The sequence below is a fragment of the Bos taurus genome, chromosome 3, assembly GCF_002263795.3.
Source record: "Bos taurus isolate L1 Dominette 01449 registration number 42190680 breed Hereford chromosome 3, ARS-UCD2.0, whole genome shotgun sequence".
In the NCBI taxonomy this organism is placed as follows: Eukaryota; Metazoa; Chordata; class Mammalia; order Artiodactyla; family Bovidae; genus Bos; species Bos taurus.
Window position 1 is genome coordinate 32,689,719 of NC_037330.1, and position 16,179 is coordinate 32,705,897.

General features: G+C 44.2%; 1 non-coding gene across 1 annotated transcript; it reads left to right on the forward strand.

Moving 5' to 3' along the window:
• Positions 1–14,572: 14,572 nt before the first annotated feature.
• Positions 14,573–14,645, forward strand: TRNAK-UUU (transfer RNA lysine (anticodon UUU)). The gene has a single exon. It is a non-coding gene; the product is annotated as a tRNA-Lys (tRNA).
• The last annotated feature ends 1,534 nt before the right edge of the window (positions 14,646–16,179 follow it).

Genomic DNA, 16,179 nt, shown 5'->3' on the forward strand with positions numbered 1-16,179 from the left:
ACTTTTCTGGGTTTCATTTTGTTTCTCTACCTGAAAATGGAAGAAAAATAAAAAAGACAAATAGTCTTCTAAGTGAACTGTAAGGCTAAATAAATGAGTAAATATGAAAGCATTTTGGAAAACTATCTCCTGTATTCATTCTCTTTCTCTTCCCCCTTCCCTCTTTCCGTCAGCAATTAAGTCTGATTAAACAACTTCCACTTAAACAAATAAAATCTTCCTCTAACCATAGGTCCAACTTTAACTATCATCTATTTCTTTTCTCCCCTTTGAAGTCAAATGTCAGGAAATGTTGTCTATATTTATCTTTGTTTTCTCACCTCCCACTCCTACCCCTCAGCTCACTACAATCTGGCTTGCATTCCATCACCCCCCTGGGGAAACCGACCTCATCACTGACAAAAACAGACCCTGTTGCTAAATCCAATTAATACATTTTAATTGGATTAAAATTTTCAAATATTAGTTATTATCTATGACTTTTTTTTCAGCTGGTGATTTTTTTCCTCATGTGTTTCATTCTTTTCTTGGGCATCCAAATATCACCTTCTCTAGGTTTTTTCTGGGTTAAGAATTCTTAAACACGTTTCTTGGCCTCCCATTAAATGTCAGTGTTTCCAAAACCCTCTTTCATCCCTGATTTTTTTTTTCAGTTTTTGTTTTGTTTTTGTTTTTGTTTTTTTTTTTGCATGGCCTGTGGGATCTTAGTTCCCCAACCAGGAATCAGACCCATGCCCCCTGCATTGGAAGCATGGAGTCCTGACCACTGGACCACCAGGGAAGTCCTCAGCCCTGATTTGTCTGGGCATAACTCCTGTATTACCAGTCTATATCTTCAGCTCAAATCTGTCTCCAGAGGTTTAGAATCAAATACATAGTGGCTTACTGGATATCTCACAGGTCCTTCAGACTCAGCATCATTTTTCCCACTCGATGCTTTCCTTTTCTGTTTCTAGTCTAAGAACAGTAACACTATGAACCTCCTTCCCAAGCTAGAGGACTGGAAGTGGTTTGGGATTTCCCTCTCTCTTTTTGACCCCATATATCCAATCAATACCCAAGTTCACCAGTTCTTTCTCCCTTTCATCACCTTCTCCCCACCGCACCCCATCCATGTCTCCCCCACTGAAAGCCACTGTTCCCATTGCTTTACCCTAATGGCTGCAACCATCTCCAAATGACCTCCTTCCCTCAGCCTTACCATCTCCCAATTTGCTCTCCACACTGCTTCCAGGACCATCTTTCCAAAGATGCAAATCTGATCATGACACCCTCCTTCCTCAAACAGTTCAATGACCCCTCACAGTCATCAGGATAAAGCTCACTTATGAGTACGGTATGGAGGCCTTTCTTGTTCTCATCTCTCTGCTGTTACCTCTGGAGCTCTCTGTATCACTTGCCCTGTCCTTGCAGTCCCCCATGTATACTATGCACACATGCACCCCCCACCCTCTCCTCTGATCCATCAACATGCCCTTCCCTCTTCCAGGAATGGTTTTCCCTCTACCCCTTATCTCCATGGTCTGGCAAATTACTTCTGTCCTTCAAAACTCAGCATAACTATCATCTTTTGGGGGTATGCTTCACAGCTGGGTTTGGGTCCCTCTTGAGTGTACCTCAGCATCCCTGTGGGTCCATCCCCATAGCAATTATCACTTGGCATTACAGCCACCTATTTACTTGTGTATCTCCCACCAGACTGAAAATTCAGTGAGGGCAGTGACTGTGCTCCTGTAATGAGCATCTAGTCTGGTTTCAGGCATGAAATACTTTTATCCTTAATAAAAGTAGACAGTATGCTGAGGGGCGATCATTATCACTGCCTAATAAATGAGAAAACACCCAATTTGTCCTATTTGGTTGAAAGAGAAGCTGTGGCATCAACAAGAAAATGGGTGTGAGTAGAAATCAGTGGTTATTTTCACAGTCATAGAGCACAGGCTTGCCTCATTATTCTGTTCATGTCCAACTCTTTGTGATCCCATGGACTCTAGCCCACCAGGCTCCTCTGTCAGAATTCTCTAGGCAAGAATACTGGAGTGGGCTGCCATTTCTACTCCAGGGAATCTTCCCGACCCAGAGATTGAACTTGGTCTCCTGCATTGCAGGCAGATTCTTTACCATCTGAGACACCAGAATAGCTCTAATGTCCACACTCCTCTCTAAATATGTTATTTCTCCCTTCAAGTGAATGTGTATTTATAAGCTGCACTTGAATTGAAAAGCTAGTGAAGAGGTGCTAATATTAATTGTGTCTGGACTTGTTTAAGCTCTTTTTTTGCTTTTCATTTGACTTCTCAATTTGTGCCCATTCTATCAATATTCACTGTCTCCAGCTTACTGATGAGTAAGAAAGGGAGGAAAAGGAGTAAGGTTGTCCTGTCTTTCCCTTTCCTTCTAAGTCATCATTTTTAGCGTGAGTAGTTGGTTAATTCAGAGAAGTAACATGAGCAAGGATAGGATAGGGTTCCTTAGTCATTTGTGGGCTTAAAACATCATTGCAGTCTGCTTTGGAAGCAAGTTCTAGTCCAAATGGAAAGTGTGGCTTCATGGAGGGGGGTGGGTAGCTGTTAGCACCTCGAATTACTCAACCACACACACAGCACATTTATCTTGTGTTTTCATTGAGTGTCTCACACCTCGTGACTCCGGGAAAATTTCTGTGCTCAGGGGACATCACAAACACTATAGGAAATTGGGACAGAGGCCAACACACATCACACACTACTCCTCTCACACACATTCTCTCCATCATCTCATCAGACTTTACCTACAAAAAGCTGTAAAATAAAACTATTAAGACTTTCAAGATGGTGAGAACAGAACATTAAACCAAGCCTGGGCCTTCTGAGGGCAGTTTGTGTGCTCATAAAGCTAACCCTGCTCCTACGCCCGTCACACTGTGGCAGACACACCAAGCCAGCTCTGGACAACGCCCCTAGTTCATCTGCCCCAGTCTGATCCCTCCTGGGCCCTTCCCTCTTCCTTGAGCACATCCTGGTTCATTCTCTGGCTCATTTCCCTTCAGTTTGTGTTTGGCCCTTTGGGATCCCGGCTCATCCCAATACCCCTCTCTAGGAAGTCAGATCCATGCTTGACTCTTGGGTCCTGATTTGAGCATTTCCCTCAGTGTCAGAGAAGAGTATCTCACTTTCAACCTCTGCTCCACTCGTCAGTGGTGCAACCCTCCTCTCACTTTAGCTTCACCACCTTCGAGTCAGGGCAGGAGAATTCAAACAGGACTCAGGTGAACACACACACACACACCCTTCACTTGACTGTTTTTCCCTTCCTATCACTTTACTACAATGGTACTTCTAAAGATCACATTACAAATTCAAAAATTGCTTACATCGGATTTCCACTATCATTTTGGGGCCATTGCTACATTGACTAATCTTTTTCTTCTCAAAATTCTCTTCTTTGGCTTCCTTTATACTGAACTATTGTTGTTCTCTCACATTTTATTACTGTATTTTGGAGTATATCTCTTCTGCTCCTGGCTGTCAGTTTCCTTTAAGACTCAGGTCTTTACCATCACATCTTTCTCACTTTCTTAATTCCCATTCCTCTCAGCTCTTGGTCTAGACCTTCCATCAGCACCTCAACCTAAGACCACGTTCCTTCTGTGAGTCTCAGTGTCCTAGTCCATGAAATGAGAAGTCTAGACTGGTCTTATACTATTCCTCTCATTTAAACCACGTGTCCTCTCACAAACTGAGTATCCTTCCTGATGACCCTAATTCTACTGAAGCCTCAAACAGAGAGCATCAATGTTCATGTACATTTACTTTTCTCACTAACCAAGAAAGTAAGGGACAGAGCTTTTTTTTTACATTAGGATCCAAACGTACAGATCCTTTTTCTTTTACATTGGGATCCTTTATCTGGAGTCCTAGGTGAGTTTTCTACTCATTCAGATTTTCAAAATAAAGAACACAACAGTGGGAGGAAACCTCAGGTCACAGCATACATCTCAGCAGGCAGATTACAGATCTGTAGCTTAATCAATCCTTCTGGCACAGCTTAAGCAATAAGACTATGTTTATACATCTATTTGTTACCCTTCTGGTCTGTTTATTGCCCAAGGAGTAGCTGATTTACTCAACTCCAGTCTTTGAAAGATTTAATTCTTTCCTAATGAGTGACAAGTCTCATCCCAATGGATCCTTTCTGCAACCAACTCTTCCTAAAGCCAATAATCCTCTAGCTTCCTCCTCTACAACTTTTAAGTGAGTCTTTTCTGGAACCTCTCCATGGCCTACTACATTTGCCTGAACCTGAATTCCATCAACCCCCTTTTTACCCAATGGAAACATTGACAACCAGTATTGTTTTCCTGGTATTACAGTTATTAATAACTCAATAAACCATCCCAATCATGAAATCAACAAGTATAAAGTATAGTTTTTTGTTGAAAACTACAACTCCCCCCTTTTTTTAATTTACAGGGAGGAAAAAGAGCATATTTGGCATTTAGTTTCAGATTGAGGAGGTAAATTTTTTCAAAATCATAATCACATTCAAATTATGAGTCATTGAGGGCTCATTAATCCTCTCAACCCTTCTCCTTCATTCTCTGTGTCAATCAGCCACATAGGTCTGGTGACCTTCCCTTCAAACCGTTTCTTTCTGCACCCATTCCTTTCCATTCTCAGGGAATCTACAGGCATCTTTGGCACAGTTCCTTTAACTCCTCTCCTTGTCCCTAGTCTCTTCCTGGGCTCACCCTGCAGACCTCAGGCAGAGTGATCCTCAGACACAGCCCACCTAATGTCCCACCCTTGGTCCAGCATCTTCACTACTTGGCTTCCCAGGGTACCCAGGACTGAGTCCAGTCTCTGCCCCTGGCTACAGCAGGAACAAGTGAGTGAAAGGGTAGGAAAAGCATGAGTTTGGAACCAGACAAATGAGGCAGTGATTCCAGCTCTACCATGGCTATCCTGGGATACTTAACCAAAGAGCCCTATGATTCTGGAATACTTAACCTCTTGGAGTCTCAGTTTTCTATTAAATGGAAATAATGATATACAGTTTTCATTATTTGGGGAATAATTAAAAGGAATGATATATGTAAAATGTTTAGTGAGCAGTGCTTCTAAAACTCTAGTTGGAGCACAACCAGTAGAAGCTCCCACTACCTGCCTTCCCAAGCCCTCATCCTGACACTGAATAGAACTCTGCCTTGTGCCCCTCTTCAGATGGTTCAGATAGGTCCACTTCCTCTCTGCAGATAGATAAAGACCTTTTGAAGGCAGGGGCCATGATTTGTATTTCTTTGAAATACCCAAGAGGGCACACTCTGGGAGCTCAATAAATATTCATGGAATCAAAAAGAAGTCTGCAGGTGTGGTATCATTATGTTGGGAGAGGGAGGGCCAACATAATGTTTGGGGGAGGGAGGGCCAAACATATGTTTGGGGAGCTTCCCATCTCGGCAGTGTTTTTCTGAGGCTGATATTATAGGAAAGTTTCCACTTCCGTAGTACTCACTGACCAGTCCAGGTAGCAAAGGCATGGGGTTGGGCTGCAAGGCAGAGAAACAGAGCCTGGAAGCAAGCATTCATTGACATATGCTCTGTCATCGTTTGCCTAATTTCAGGTCTCTTCTCTGAGTGGAGTTCCCTGGGGGAGCAGCATCTCTTTCTCCTCCTTCCCTTCCATCTCTCACCAAGATGCTGGCAGAGCATGTTGAACATAATTTGGGAAGAAGAGCCTGTGTTGTACAGCATGGTACATGATTAATAGGATCCCTGGGGTATCCTAAAAGGACCCCTCCTAATAGTCCCTGGTGGCTCAGCTGGTAAAGAATCTGCCTGCAATGCAGGATACTCCGGTTTAATTCCTGGGTTGGGAAGATCTGCTGGAGAAGGGATAGTCTATCCACTCCAGTATTCTTGGACTTCCCTGGTGGTTCAGCTGGTAAAGAATCAGCCTGCAGTGTGGGAGATCTGGGTTCAATCCTTGGGTTGGGAAGATCCCCTGGAGAAGAGAACCGCTACTGACACCAGTATTCTGGCCTGAAGAAGTCCATAGGGTAGCAAAGAGTTGGACACAACTGAGTGACTTCACTTGGGAAAGCAGAGACCTGTTTTATTTGTGACTCGTGTGCCTGTTTTTCAGAAGGTTGTGTGGTAGCATCAAAAGATTCTATAAACTGTTGGTCAGGGCAATGGTTCTAAACTTGGCTCTCACCAGATAGCTGCCTTCAAATCCATTCCTGCTAGTGACTGTGTCAAGGAACCGTTTAGGAAAGACAGTCCAGTCAGGAAAATGCATCCATGTCACAAAATTCAATAGAAGAAACTTAAAGAGAGGTTGTCTGTAATTGTTTAGTCACTAAGTCACATCTGACTCTTTGTGACTCCATGTTTGCAGCACACCAGGCTTCCCTGTCCTTCACCATCTCCTGGACTTTGCTCATCAGCACTATATACTGTAGGAAGTTAAAGGATCATAAAGGAGGGTGAAGCAAGCTGTAGGAAGCACTCACCAACTCCGGGCTGCAGAGAGAGGGAGGGTGTGGTGTCACCTCATCCCAGGGGCAAGACCATCCTGTGGATAGAGGAGCTGGAACTAAGAGAGCTGCTAGTGGTGTCTGGGGTCATAGAAGAGATGCAGACTCTCCTTGACTCTCCTCCTCAGACTAGCAACCGGGCCTCCTGAATCCTCTTGGTCTTCAGTCTCCTGCCAGTGCCTCTCATTCTCTTAGAAGCCAGGGGACAAAGGAACCTGGGACACGTCATTCTCAGGGGTTGGCCCCTGTGGTGCAGAGCCGAGCAGGGAAAAACACTGGACGATAAATATCAATGGCTAGTATAGGGCTGTGGCCTGACTACCCCCATTGTCTCCACCAACCCCCACAGCCACTCCCAGTAAGCAATCTAATTTTTAAAAATGCCTTCTATGAAATTTCATCTTTAATGTAAGTCTGCTAGCTCCTTCTTCCAATCAAGATGTCACCCTCAAATTTCTCCATGGAAGTCCTAAAGCTGGGGCCTTCCCCACCATCTCCAGCCTCACTCTACTGGCCTGTAACGTAAGAAGGGTAATGAGACTTCAAAATTCTCTTATTTTATTTACTCCCCAGAACACTTCAGGCTCAACCGTCCCAGCCTGACTCTGGCAAAACCTCAGCTCTCAGTTTCCATGTGAAGCGGGACTTGGCCAATAATTTTTCATGCAACTCTTGAAGGTCACAGAAGTTGGAGGTTTTCAATTATGAGAAAGCGAGGTGCAAGAACGGCAGGGAGCTGCCAGGAAATGACAAGTGGTCGGCACAGTCTTTTTAGGCTGGGGCATGTTCCAGCTGCAGTGATAAATGTGCTCAGCCTCCTTCGGTTGGCACCAACTTGTCAGCCCTTGATAAAGAGCTCACCAAACACTGTGCTAATATGAACAAGAATAAATGGGATAGGATTTCAGCTCCATTTGAAACACACTACCTGGGAGTAATCTGAACAGGCAAGGTGAGGAGACAGGTCCTGAAGGACAGGAGTCGCCTATGTGTCATTCCTGCTGTGTCTAGTGAGTTTCCCCTCCTGTCCACTCAATTTCCCTAAAGTAATCAGTCCTGGTTATCTCAGCAACCTTGGGACTCCTTGGGAGATAAATGACAAGAAGACTGTGAATATGCTATCCTCAAACCTGCTTCCCAGGTGGCACTAGTGGTAAAGAACCCACCTGCCAATGCAGAAGACATACCAGACTTAGGTTTGATTCCTGTATCAGGAAGATCCCCTGGAGGAGGGCATGCCTACCCACTCCAGTATTCTTGCCTGGAGAATCTCATGGACAGAGGAGTTTGGCAGGGTACAGTCCGTGGGGCCACAGAGTCAGTCGTACGCGACTTAGCACGCATGCAAACCCAGAGCAGACACCAGGGGGCGCCTTGGCTGGAAACGGACAGAAGGCCTTGAAAGCCTTTGGGAGAATTTCGGTGTGTTTCTGAAAACAAAGTGAAAGTGAAAGTCGCATCCGACTCTATGACCCAATGGAATATATCAGTTCAGTTCAGTCGCTCAGTCGTGTCCGACTCTTTGTGACCCCATGAACCGCAGCACACCAGGCCTCCCTGTCCATCACCAACTTCTGGAGTCCACCCAAACCCATGTCCATTGAGTTGGTGATACCATCAAACCATCTCATCCTCTGTCGTCCCCTTCTCCTCCTGCCCTCAATCTTTCCCAGCATCAGGACCTTTTAAAATGAGTCAGCTCTTCGCATCAGGTGGCCTAAGTATTGGAGTTTCAGCTTCAGCATCAGTCCTTCCAACGAACACCCAGGACTGATCTCCTTTAGGATGGACTGGTTGGATCTTTTTGCAGTCCAAGGGACTCTCAAGGGTCTTCTCCAACACCACAGTTCAAAAGCATCAATTCTTCAGGGCTCAGCTTTCTTCACAGTCCAACTCTCACATCCATACATGACCACAGGAAAAACTATAGCCTTGACTAGATGGACCTTTGTTGACAAAGTAATGTCTCCACTTTTCAATATGCTGTCTAGGTTGGTCATAACTTTCCTTCCCAGAAGTAAGCATCTTTTAATTTCATGGCTGCAATCACCATCTGCAGTGATTTTGGAGCCCAGAAAAATAAAGTCAGCCACTGTTTCCACTGTTTCCCCATCTATTTGCCATGAGTCCATGGAATTTTCCAGGCCAGAATACTGGTGTGGGTAGCTATCCCCTTCTCCAGGGATTTTCACAACCCAGGGTCTCCCACATTGCAGGCGGATTCTGTACCAGCTGAGCCACAGGGGAAGCCCAAGAATACTGGAGTGGATAGCCTATCCCTTCTGCAGGAGATCTTCCCACCCGGGAATTGAACCAGAGTCTCCTACATTGCAGGCATATTCTTTACCAACTGAGCTATCCTGGAAGCCCTGTTCTGAAAACAAGGAAGCCATCAAGTGCTTGTGAAGAAGAGAGTTATGTGATTATAGTAGTCTTTTCAAAGAAGCTCTGGGGCACCATGCTGCTGGGTGGACTGCAGGGGGTGGGGGTGGAGAAGGCAGAGATGGAAGAACCCTTAGGAAGGCTGTTTAGAAGTCCAGCCAAATGGTGAGGTAACCCATTTCAGGGTAGGGACCCGACTGTGGGTAGGGGAAGAAAACATCTGCTGTGAGGAGACTGCTGGAAGTTTAGGAAAGCTGAGCACTATGGAACAGTGGTTTCCAGGTAACCCACAAGTTTTGAGGTCCATAACTATATTGACTGAACAGAAATGGGAGAGAATGTGTTTTTTTTGTTTTTGTTTTTGTTTTTTTATGCTGGGTGCTGGACTTGTCAGGTTTAGATGGACAGTGAGATTCATAAATAGATATTCACACCAGGCATTGGACCCTGGGGTAAGAGGACAGGACTACAGCAAAAGATTTACTCATCGTAGAGGAGATGGATGAGGCTATGAGACTCTGTGGACTTCAGCCCACCAGCCTCTTCTGTCCATGGGATTCTCCAGGCAAGAATACTGCAGTGGGTTGCCATTTCCTGTTCCAAGGGATCCTCCTGATGCAGGGATTGAAATTGCATCTCTGGTGTCTCCTGCATTATAGGCAGATTCTTTACCACTGTGCTACCTAGGAAGCCCTCTTAATGAAGAGATAATAGAAATAGAAAAATAAAGCCAGCCTGGTACCCATCAAAGAATAAGAAGGATTTCCACATCATGTGGTTCCCAAGTTGACAACTTCAGTCTCCCCAAATCTCTAGAGATCATTTTTTCACCCACCAGTCTCTTCTCTTTTGCTATTCGCCTCACAATATGAGCCACACCAATACTATAGATTGTATTATTGCTTCCAGGGGAGGCCTAGGAGGGTGAGATATTGCATTTGGGCCTCTGAGGATTAACAAGAGGATTTTTCTTGCAGCAATCTACCTATCTGACCAGGTGATTGAAAGAAGGGTGAAGTCAGCTTCCTAAGAAACCTCAAAGTAAAATGGACATCCTAAGTGTGACCTGACCTGACCTCCTGCCATTCTCCCTGGGTGTGTGTTGAGGGGTGGGGGGTGCAGTCCAGATGCCAGCCGGCACCAGGACGACAGCCCACTTCCTCCCCTTCTCCAGGCGAAATGTAGTGGATCACATCTCTGAGTAATCTGAGATTTCAAGAGCAAGAGGGAGAGGATTTTAATCTTCAGGGAAAAGAAAAAATCAAACAGATTAAAACTCAAATCCCTCCAAAGGGAACCACATATCAAGGGGATCAAACAGCACCTGAGCCTCAAGGATACTGTTGTGCTCAGGTCAGGTAAGGACCTGCTCAAAAAGCTAATGTGGTTTGATATATCCCTTTTGGGTGGTTTTGGTTTTATCCCTGAGTGGATCATGGTATGGGTTTAGGAATGGGAAGTCTCCCTAGGATTTGGTGGAAGAAAGGAAACCAGCACAAAGCAATCTGGAGGTACCCTTGTCTGGTCTGGCTTCTTTCAGTTTTCCAGGAAAAGCTTTCCCATTCATTCCTTTCTGTCTGATAGGCAAATCCCTACTCATCATTTAGTACCCCTCTCTGGATCCAGAATGGTTGGGTTCAAATCTAAGCTCTGTTTGTTTATGTGTTCAACTCTCAAGCCAGACTCAGCCCCTAAAAGGAAAGCGCTATGTTCTGTTTTCCTTTGAACCCTCTGGACTCAGCACAGTGCCTGGCATCAAGGGGGTTCTCAACAAACACATGATGAATGAGTAACTGGGAGGCTAAGAGCGTCAACTCTGGAACCAATCTGCCTGGGTTTGAATCCTGGTCCTAATGTGTTTTGACTGTGAAACACAGGGCAAGCTTCTTAATCTCTCTGTGACTTTTACAGATGACTTTCTTCATCTGTAAAAAGGGATAATTACAGCACCTACCTCACAGGGCAGATGTGAGGATGAAGTGGGTTTCATATATACATAATATTTAGAAGAGTGATTGGCACAAGGAAGGTCGTCCGTAAACACTAGCTATTATTGCTAGCAGCACTTTCACTGGCCCCTAAGATGAATTATTAGCTGCTTTTTTTAAATTTTTAATTGTTTATTTTATTATTTATTTATCTAGCTGCTCCAACTTTTAGCTGCAGCGTGTGAGATCTAGTTTCCTCACCAGGGGTCAAACCCAGGCCCCCTGCATTGGGAGCTCAGAGTCTTAGCCACTGGACCACCAGAGAAGTCCTAGCTGGCTTTTTTTTTTAAAGAGCTGCACGTTAAACATAATGGATTGGTTAATAATTTCTCTTCAACACCATGGTTTGTGAGGAATTTATGTTTAGATGAGTTAATAATCACACAAACAAATTATAATTCAGAATTTCCTACTTATTTTGGTCCAAACATAAAATAAGAGCCAAATTGGCTCATTTATCTCTGCTCCAGGAAGGCCCCATGGTCATGAAGGGAACCACTCACCAAGAAGTGCCACCAAAAAGGAATTTGGTTTTGAACCACAGTGATTGGACTATTTTTCAGCCTCTGTTTCAGGTGATACATTTTTACTTTAAGAAAGAAAAGGAGGAGGTTTCAAGGGGGGAAAGTGTAGGAAGTGGCAGAAGGCAAACACTGCAAGATGTATGGGAAGTGAATGTCTGTGAGGACAGAGGCGTGAGCCACCAGATCTAGTTCAAGGCCAGGTCACTACCAGCAGCAGCCTCCAATGCTGGGACTTTAGTGTCAAGGTGACAAGGAAAGCTCACTTACCCCGGAATACGGTAACCGGACTGGTCATCTGTGCCATGCTGCCAGCTGTGCACATTCATACAAGCATCTCAAAGTCAGGGACCAAGACTAACTTCTCTGTGTCTCCTGTAGAAATAATGACAATAGCTATCATTTATGGAGTATTTGGGATTCCCTGGTGGCTCAGACAGTAAAGAATCTTCCTGCAATGCAGGAGACCCAGATTCAATCCCTGGGTCAGGAAGATCCCCTGGAGAAGGAAATGGAAACCCACTCCAGTATCCCTGCCTGGAAAATCCCATGGACAGAAGAGTGAAAAGTGAAAGCTACTTTTACTTTCCATGGAGTATTTAGAAAGTGCCAAATATGCTAAACACTGAACATAGATTGCCTTCTTTTCTCTTCACAAAACCCTGTGAGGAAGAGTCCCAGCCCTGTTTTACAGATGCATCAGCAAAAACAGAGATTTGCCCTTGGACACACAGCTAATCAGGCTTTGAACTCAGAGAATGTGATCGTAGTCCTCTGTGCTTACACACGACACTCGCTGCTTTGTAGGATGGACTGTACAGCAGCAGCCTCTTAAAAATTGTTTCATTTGCTGGATGAATAAATGAATGCATGAGGTTGCTGTAAGGTAAAATCTAGAATTTATCCTTAGAATCTCCCCCACTGGCTCTGGTCTTCATGAATAGATACCTGTGGTAGGTAGGTTTCTCCTTTTCCAGGCTTTATTTTAGATGATTAAAACAATACCAGGTGGTGTTAGTAGTAAAATCCTGGTTGCCAATGCAGGAGACATAAGAGACACGGGTTCGATCCTTGGGTGGGGAAGATCCCTTGAAGCAGGGAATGGCAATCCACTCCAGAGCATCCCCATGGACAGAGGAGCCTGGCAGGCTACAGTCCATAGGGTTTCAGAGAGTCGGACATGACTGAAATCACTCACCTTGCCCCAAAGCAATACTTTGGACTGTGGCTCCGGCCTGGAATCTACCCCTAGCTGAGCACACTAGTACAGGGGTAGTGGCCCCACACTGCCAGATTATGCCTGCTGGCCTGTCCTCTGGAATTTTATAGTGACATCAGTTTTAGATTGAGAATCCACATAGCAGTCATGGAATCTTTCAAACTGCAGGTTCCTGAATTTCTCAAAAATGAGGCAGAGTCCCAGCCCTGTTTTACAGGTGCATCAGTGAAAACACAGAGATTTGCCCTTGGACACACAGCTAATCAGGCTTTGAACTCAGAGAACGTGACCCTAGTGCTCTTGTGCTTACACACAACACTCTCTGCTTTGTAGGATGGACCAGATAGCCGCAGCCTGTAAGTCACCATTTTTGAGAAAACCAAGCCAGACTCCTCTGTTCATGGAATTCTCCAAGCAAGAATACTGGAATGGGTTGCCATTTCCTACTTCAGGGGATCTTCCTGATGCAGGGATCGAACCTGTGTGTCTTGCATTGGTAAGCAGATTCATTTTACCACTGCGCCACCTGGGAAGCCCTTTGAGAAAGCTGCAGAATCCTTAACCTGCTCTGAGAGACTGTATTTCTCCTTTGCTCTCTGGGAACAACAATGGCTTTCAAATTATTTCAAGCTAACCTTCAAAGACATGATCATGGACAGTCTGTGGGGGCCAAATAGAAAGCAGGTCGTTAGGACCCAGAAGCCCCGGCTAGAGCCGGCTACCCTGACAGATAGTCTGACGACAATAAAAGCCATAGGATTCCTAATGAAAAATGAGGACTCACCCCAGCTCCCCTGCCTCCTGCATCATCAGCCACCAAGCTGTGCATGGCTCTGTGCCAGGGGTGTCCCACTTCCCTCCCCAGCCTACAAATAATAAGCATTTGGTCCATCCACCATGTTGGGGAGGGGTGGGCAAGCCCTCATACTGGAAATTCACTAGCTGAAGAATCACAGCTTTGTATCAGCTCCATCTCCCAGAGCTGTGCAGATCTGCTCCTGATTACATTCCAGCAGCTGGGCACGATCTCTTTCCTCACCACTGAAAATGATTTGGGAGGGAAATAAACAATGGAATTTGCCATATTAATATTCTCTGCACCCTGCAGGATGTGAGGTGCATACTAAGCAATGTTGAAAGCTCATCCACCAGGATCCGGAGGCGAACGTGGGCTCCAAAGGGTGAGAAGGAGCTGGTCTAAAAGAGAAAGCCCCTCAGCTCACTTTTATTCTAATTTCTGAAACTGGCTGGAGAGGTGGGCTGGTCATTCCAGCTGGGGTCTGGTAGTGACTGAGTCCCAAGCCTCAGATTGGGGTAGGAGTCAGCAGCTCAGTGCCACAGAGGAAGGAGGCCCTTTCAGGCTTATTGAAAAGCTTAGTAGTAATAAGACTGGCTATTTATTAAATACTCACTATGAATCTGTGTTAAATCATTCACAAATATTTATTTAAATTTAATTTAAATAAATAAATTTAATAATTTATTTTAATAATTTAAATAAATTAATTAAATTTATTATTTAATTTTAAAGTTATATTAATTACAAAATATTCATGCTCATTATTTTTAAAGTAATATAGATGAACAAAATGAAAAAATAAATCCCTTGTAATCCCATCTCCCAAAGATAATCAGCATTAATGTTTGGTGTGTACATCAAACAGCAAGGAGGTATAGATATTATGCATGAGGTCAAATATCTAGATAAAAAGCCACTACAGTGGTAGCAATCTGAACTCCAGTTCTTTCATTTGATGAATGTTTGTTGAGAACATAAACTCTGTTCTGAGAATCAGGATTACAGATCCTTAAGGAATAAGACAGATAAGATTTTTGTTGCCATGAAAAATCTAGTGGGGGAACTAATCAATTCACAAACAAATGATCACTGAAAATGGCAAGTGCCACAAAGAAAAGAAAAATGAGACACCTTCACATTGTTAGAGCCTGGGTAGCTCAGTTGGTAGAGCATCAGACTTTTAATCTGAGGGCCCAGGGTTCAAGTCCCTGTCCAGGCACTAAGTTCTTATGTTTTCTTGGGCCAGAGAATACTAACCTTGGGCTTCCCTCATGGCTCAGAGGGTAAAGAATCTGCCTGCAACGAGGGAGACACAGGTGCGATCCCTGGGCCAGGAAGATCCTCTGGAGGAGGAAATGACAACCCACTTCTATATTCTTGCCTGAAAAATCCCATGGACAGCAGAGCCTGGTGGGCTACAGTCCAAAGGGTTACAGAAGGTCAGGCACAACTGAGCACCTTCCAAATGGGGAAGGTAATAACTTGGAATAGGCCAAAGAATGACTTTTTGCAGAAACAACATTTCAATTGTTTAAAGAAACATTCAAATTGTACTTTTTTTTAAGCAAATGCTAATACACTTAGACCTCCAAAAATCCTATGATGTAGGTGTTATTATCACACCTATCACAGATGGGGAAACTGGGGCACAGAGAGGCTGAGTACCTTTTCCAAGGTCACACAGCTAGAAAGTGGTGAAGCCCAAGATCTATTGATCCAGGCAGGTTGGCTCTAAAGTCATGCTTGTGACCATTCCCCTTCACTGCCTCTGTTTGAACTGAGATCTGAATAATAAGGCTTCATCCATGCAAAGATCTGGAGGGAGTACTCAAACAGAAGGGACAGCAGGAAAAAAAAAACAAGGAAGTAGAAATTGTGCTTGGTATGGCTGACTACCAGAGAGAATAATCAAGCTAGATTATGCAGGGCCTTGTAGCCCAGAGGAAACCCTTTGGGTTTTATCTCAAGAGTAATAGGAAGAAATTGGATATTTTCATCAGAGAAGTAACTTGATCACGTTTACATTTTAAAGAGATTCCTTTGCCTGTTGAACAGAGAACAGAATTTAGGGGTTGCAAATCAGAATGGATGCATGGACCTGGAAAGGGTTCAAACTAAAGGTCAAAGTAGCTTGCACAAAGATAATAGCCCAAGAAATGGAGAGAAATAGAAAAATTTGGCCAATTTAAAGTTATACTTTCCCTCTTTAAATCTCACTCACTACCTTAGAGAAAAGCATTGTAGAAAAAGTTTCTTGCTAAGCCAAGGAAGGCCACCTTGTGGGATTACTTTAGAGGCATAAAAATGATAGGGGCTGGTCCTTTATAAATCATGAGCTGGAATCAATTCAAGAGTTTGTCATAAAGGTACAGGAAATAATACCTAACACCAAGTGAATAGCTAATGTGTTCCAGGTGCCATTCCAAGTTTTTTCCATATACTAACTTATCAACTCCTTATAATAATTCTATGAGAAAGGTGTTGTCATTCATCCCACTTTACAGACAGGCTAAGTCAAACCTACTCAAGGCCACAAAGCTGGTAAATGGCAGAGCTGAGTTTTCAACCCAGGCAGGTTGAATTAGAGACCATGGCTGTTAGCCATGACACTGACCTGCTTTTGAGAGATATCCACTAATCCAGCCCACAGGCCTAGGGAGCTACCAGATGGCAGATGGGCGTGCACACAGCAACAGCAGCAAGGGCCTTCCATTATTTTCTAAGAATGGTTTGGGCGTTAAGAAAAGAAAAGG